This window comes from Anguilla rostrata, chromosome 13, assembly GCF_018555375.3.
Source record: "Anguilla rostrata isolate EN2019 chromosome 13, ASM1855537v3, whole genome shotgun sequence".
Taxonomy (NCBI): domain Eukaryota; kingdom Metazoa; phylum Chordata; class Actinopteri; order Anguilliformes; family Anguillidae; genus Anguilla; species Anguilla rostrata.
Genome location: NC_057945.1, coordinates 26,298,229 through 26,304,228, shown reverse-complemented (window position 1 = coordinate 26,304,228; position 6,000 = coordinate 26,298,229). Strand labels below are relative to the sequence as shown.

The 6,000-nt window shown below is 38.1% G+C and overlaps 1 protein-coding gene across 2 annotated transcripts in view; it reads left to right on the top strand.

The window, feature by feature from the left end:
• The first annotated feature begins 1,145 nt into the window (after positions 1-1,145).
• Positions 1,146-6,000, top strand: part of fhit (fragile histidine triad diadenosine triphosphatase) — a 210,277-nt gene continuing 205,422 nt past the window's right edge. The window contains exon 1 of one of the 2 annotated variants that reach the window (XM_064304976.1): positions 1,146-1,263. The gene's annotated coding sequence lies outside the window, so the exon portion shown is untranslated. The remainder of the gene's footprint in view (positions 1,264-6,000) is intronic. The other variant, XM_064304978.1, reaches the window with a different exon arrangement.

The following is a 6,000-nucleotide window of genomic DNA, read 5'->3' as shown; positions in this document are numbered from 1 at the left end:
TTGTTATACAACTGCTTAAATATGAATTGACCAAAATAAAAGCGACTGAAAGTCCTAAGACCAGTTTCACAGACAGATATTAAGCTTAGTCCTGGACTAAACTGAGTTTTATATGGGGAATCTCCATTCAAAGTAAAATTTAGTCTAGGACTAGGCTTAATCTGTGTCTGTGAAATGAACCCCTAATGTTAGGATCAATTATATATTGTAAAATTAACTTCTTAATTGGAAAGTTATACACTTTTTCTCTGGCAGAAGATGGCATTAAATTGAATTGCATTATTAATTTGAATAGTAGGTCTAAACTTTATTCCGAGAAATTTAGAGGGTAATCACTGTGTAATCCTTTACCCATTGGGACTGGTGAATATTTAGTGAAATAGTAAAGGTTTACCTTTCTCACAGCACAGTAACAGCATCTCACCCAGGATCTGAACATTGAAAAAATCCAGTCTCCTAACCACTGTGCCACACAGCTGGTGTTTCCCTATGAGTGATGGTCTGTCTCCTATTTGACTTTGCTCATTCATTTACCTTATAGTCTGTGCGTGCCACTTTGCAGTATGATAAGATAATCTTGTGCTTACCAGTAAGGGACAACCTTTATAAAATGATACATTTAGTATTCTGAAACAATATACAGCTATAAATAGTCACCATCATCCCCTCTCCCTCAAAGTGCAAAAGGAGTTTATTAACAGCAGTTACCAATATCACCTGGACCAACCATCATGCCACATAAAATTTTTACAACATTGTCTATTCCCAACCTTACAAATCGCATTGTACGACAAGCCTGATTCTTAATAGAAAAATGAGTATTTAAATAAATATATAATATTGCAAACCCAAACCTTAGCAATAGCATTTTTTTTTTTTTGCTGAAAGGTCTGCATCCCTGTTATTCAAATCACGATCCTGGATTTGAGGGCCAGACTTGAGTATCCATGGTGTAGATCCACCATCTCATATCAATAACCATCTTTACTCACAGGTAAACTGATTGAATTTCCTAGAGGAATGTATGACTGATGATCGTGCTTCTCAATAAAGAATAGTAACACTTAAAGTAGAAAGTTAATCGGTGTCAACACGGAAATGTCTAAGTTTAACTACAAGACGAGCAGTCTGGTTCTTGTAGTCATTGCCATAACACTTTCTTTACCGCACTGAACTGTTACCGTCTGTGATTTGGCAACAAGCCAAGTGTGTACTCCATCGCCCATAATACACTGCGCTCCATTCCTTGAAGCATACAGTTTGGTGAGTTCCTGTTCAGTTCCTATCACATCCGCACGGAAATTGACCAAAATATGCATTGTTCCTGGGATTTGCTGTTGTATTTCAGTCATTTTCATGAAATAGTTTTAATCCGCAAACTTCTTTAAGTAGGTAGCGTGTTCAATAGACTAAATTCTACTTAGTAATTTTGAGATAGAGCAGACTAGCGTTGTATGTTTAATTGTGGCTAGCCAGCTAGGTTAGTCCGTCGTAGTTCGCTCGTAGCTGCCCACATTTGTAAGTAGCTAATTAGCTACTTGTTCGCAAACATATACTTTATGTGTAAACTGGCTAGTGTGTGTGTGTAACTTTCAACTACCGAATTAGATTCAGCAATAAGATATTGTTTTCGATCACTTATTTTTGAACACGTAGAGTCGTTGGTCGCCCATGTGTTGATGTTTGTGTGCTTAAGAGGCATATTATGCTTTTGTCTGTTACGCCTTTCCTATTTGTAGACGCAAATGATTTTTGTGATTTGAACTATTCATTGAACTTATTGTATCCGCGAGTGTACAGAGTCGTGCATCAGCCTTTGTGTAGCATTGCTTTTTGACATGTCAGGATGGCTAGCAATATTCTCTCCAAATCGGTACTCCCCGATATTAGTGTCTATTCAAATCATATAAACTCTGTTCGGCATTCATTACTGCACTTTTGGCAAGCAATCACTGATTTCCAAACTGCTTGTGTGGTAGGCATAGATGTCAGTTTAAAAGATCCACATGGACTTGGATGTGTTATCTGCTTTTGAACTTCGTTCACCATCTATTTGTGATTAATGGCTGCAGTCTGTATTTATAAGAGCTTCACCATTTTGAGAAACCTATTTTATTTGTGTGAAGTGAGAGGTCAAACAGAATGGGGATCATACTATTGTGATGTGGTCATTTTTCCTCTTCATGGATAGTAATAACATCCCCAATGCATAGCAGTCTGAGCCCTTAAGCCCCAGGCCCTCTTTGAGGCCTCTCCTTTAGTCATGTGTCTTCATATACCCAAGTAGTCATTTCAGGGCTCAAGAGATTGTGGAACTTAAAGAAGCACTTCAGAACGTATCATAAAATCAGTTGAACTCCGCTTGCTCCTTTTGAAGTGAATCATGCAGCAGTAGTATGTGGCAGTACCGTAGGTATAAGTGAAGATAAATGCAGTAACATGTCTTAATGATTCAGTAGCCCAATAAAGATCAAACTGCTTTACAAAATTCAGTGAAATCAAATTATGCAGCTTTGTGGTTAATTTTAAAGCTTACAGAAATGTAAACTCATATTTTAATATTTACAGTGTCTGTGTACCTCAGTACCACAAATCAGCATTGAATGAAGTCAGTTATGGCAAGCCTGAGCATTCAAAATCATGTGGCGCATTCAGTAAATCTATTATTTATATATTTTTTCCCTTATGGTGTAGGTGGTCAATTGTATTTGTTTTTTCTATGGTTTATGTGAAGTCCACAAACAAAGTTTTTCAATAAATGAATATTGTCATGAACTGTTTTCAATGCAGTGGTTGTTCATGGATCATGGTGGTTTGTGGGGTGTACTGAGTTGTTTTTTTCTACCTTCCCTTTGCTTAAAGTCACCATCAACTCAAAATCCCCTTTATCAAGGTCCCAGGTGTACTAAAGAATATTAATTGGAGTGTATTCTCAGAAAGCTGGAAGGCTGACAAAATGGTGATTGAAATCCAAAAATATCTTGGGAAGACAGCAGTGGTATTTAGATGCAGAAGTAGTATGGTTTTGTGCGGTGCCATTAACAGTCATACGTTTGTCTTTTAAGACTCACTCAAAGCTTGGCTGCTACAAATTAAAGTGATGTCTGATTATTTTGCCGCATGTTCTAACCTTCTCGTGAATAGTATCTTCTGTTAATGTAGCGCATTCCTGGCAAATTATTTCTCGCATAAGGTCCTGTTTCCCTTTATGCCCCTGTGCGATCCCCTTAGGATGTAGGCTACTGAAGGAATTGCTTGCAAATTTGATTTCATTGGTATAGCATGGCCATTTTACTTAACTGCCTAATAACAGCAGAGTTTTTCTTTGCAGTATTTTTGCACTAATATTTCCATCTTCACATAAAACTATAGAAAGTAATTACCCAAAGAAGTGTTAAAAAGAATATGATTGATTTTGAGATTTCACAAATGTATGTGTGCTAGCTGAAGTAACAGAAAGCATTAGTAGATGTTTGCAAAAGTATTTCTTCCTCTCTTCTATGTTTCTTTGTACCACTTTATCAGTTTTACATCAAATCTAGCTTTTTTTGTAAACTTGAGAATTTTGACAGGAGAGGGTGGAGTTTTGATGCCAAGTTACAGAGATTTATGACGGCCATTTGAAAGCTAATGCATACATTATAACTGTGCCCTGCCAGGGAAAGCATCTGAAGCAGAATCTGATCATACTATTAGCAAAACCCTGATTGATGGGCCCTGCTTGTGATACGACTTTACATATAATTTTATTTTGGCCAGTGTGATCATCCCTCCCTTAAATGTGACTTGTCTCACGCTGGATTTAATCATATTGGGGCAACTGAGCCTGATTTGAATGTCAGAATAGATTCCTGGCCCAGTTGGACCTGATATTGGAGGTATGCCAGGGCTGCCTGTGCAATGACAGGAGGATAGCTCTGTCCAGGAGCCGGATTGGAATGTCACTTTCCCCTCTAAGGGCTTAACAAACACCCAAGCCCCCTTTTGTTTTCCTATCCAGAATCAACTGTCCAAAAATGGGCCAGTCATCATTTTTTTGCCCTTGTTTTGCATCAAAACCCTGAGGACAGAATGTCTCTGTGGGACATCAATATTGCTGCCTGTTGGAATGGGGCATTTTTGGGTAATGACATTTTAGTACATTTACTATGTATATGCAGTATTTTTGTATAGTAGTGGAAGGTCATGGTAATATTTCATGGCCAGTGAGATGACCTCCTTATGAGTTGGCTTCCTGTGCAGGGGGTGGTGTTTCTCACAGTTTCATCCTTTATAACAAGGATCTCAGACTACCGTGCTGGAAGGCTGTAGTGTCAGCTGGTTTTTTTTGCGTTGATCAGCGCTTAAGTGCTTAATTTAAGTCATTGATTGATTAAAGGCTCCTCACACTTTGTTTCCAAGGCCTAAATTGGCTGCTAATTGAAAAATAATAATAATAAAACTGGGTGCAGTACTGAAGTTAGAGATCCCTGTAAAACTGGTAGGAGCCATGCATTTTTAGCACCTGTTTTACATTCAGTCCTCCTGCAGCAAGGTACAGCTATACTGCAGTAACAGAATATGATTTGTCACATGATATGTATTACTTATTGTATAAAAGTAATTGTCAGAAGTCTTTGGTAAAACAATTTACCACAATTATTTGTTTGATTGCACCGCATATTGTCATTGGTGTCCTACTTATTAACCACTGTCTGATCACAGCCACTTGTCTTATCTGTTCAGATGGAGTGCCTCTAGAGACACGTTGTGATTTTAACTGAATGCAGGCTGCACTAGCAGAACATTTCCAGGACCTACGCATAGGCCTACAACTTTTGGATCTGGAGTAGATACTTTAGGGAAAGATGATGTGAAAGTTAATTTTTGTTGTGACATTTTACCCTTGCCCTCCATAGCAGGATGGATCCAGGCCATCCAGAGGTGGAGACGTAGCAAACAGCGGGAGATAGGGAGAGTCCAGCTGGATTTTTAATTTGAGGAATTTGATTAAATACCTTTTAATTATCTGGTTCTCAGTGGTGCTGTTTAGGGGGATGTCACATGGCTCCTCCTTTTAATGTGAGCCATCTGTCTACTCTCCAAAAAAAAAGGTACCCTGCCTTGTTCCTTCCTTTTCTAAATCACTTGGCTCGGACCAAGTCTACAGTAATCCACATTACGCTTCCTCCTTGACCCAGTTCTGACCAGTATAGCACTGACCACTGCCTCTTGCATGAGGTCAAAAAAATATCTTCACTGTGAGATTAAATAATTATGTAATAGACCCACTTTTCTCTTCAGTTTGTTCAAAAGATACTTGTGGCAAGGTCAAACTACCGAAAACCTAGAACTAGTGCAAATGTAGCTTTTGCAAATGCAAATTGATTTATATACTGATATTGATATTATGATTGTGCTGTTATTTTTCTTTGTTGTTTGACTGGCTCACCAGTGGTTTAAAAAGTGGGTGAACACAGAAAGAATCTTAAATTCACCTCAACCTAAGGTAAATGTTTCTTCCTTGCATTCCCCATCCACCCACCACACATAACTTGCACATTGAAACTCACTGACAGCTATGCATTATGTACGAGAACTGGCATCAATTATGTACCATTTATTCTTGCCGCCGCAATATCTAATTGATTTGATTCTCTCAGTGTCATGTATTATTAATTGCGTATAGGCCTATATTTTACATCTGCTTTCTCCCGGTAGATCCTCATGCGTTCTGTGTAATAATTTCTCATTTCTGTCGTGTGAGTTGTGCATGAAGGGCATGTCTGCTGCGAACTATGGTATAAATTCAAATATACAGGAATTTATTTGCACAGGCTACGTATTTACTACGTAATAACTACATAATACTGTTTGTTCTTTATTTCTGAAATAAGATGCACTGTGAGATTTCCGCATGAAAAAAAAATCCTAAGTGCACACTAAATAGACATGAAATTTGCAAATGTCCATTCCCTAACAAACACTCTCTCTTGGTTTACATTTCTCATGTAGTGCTAC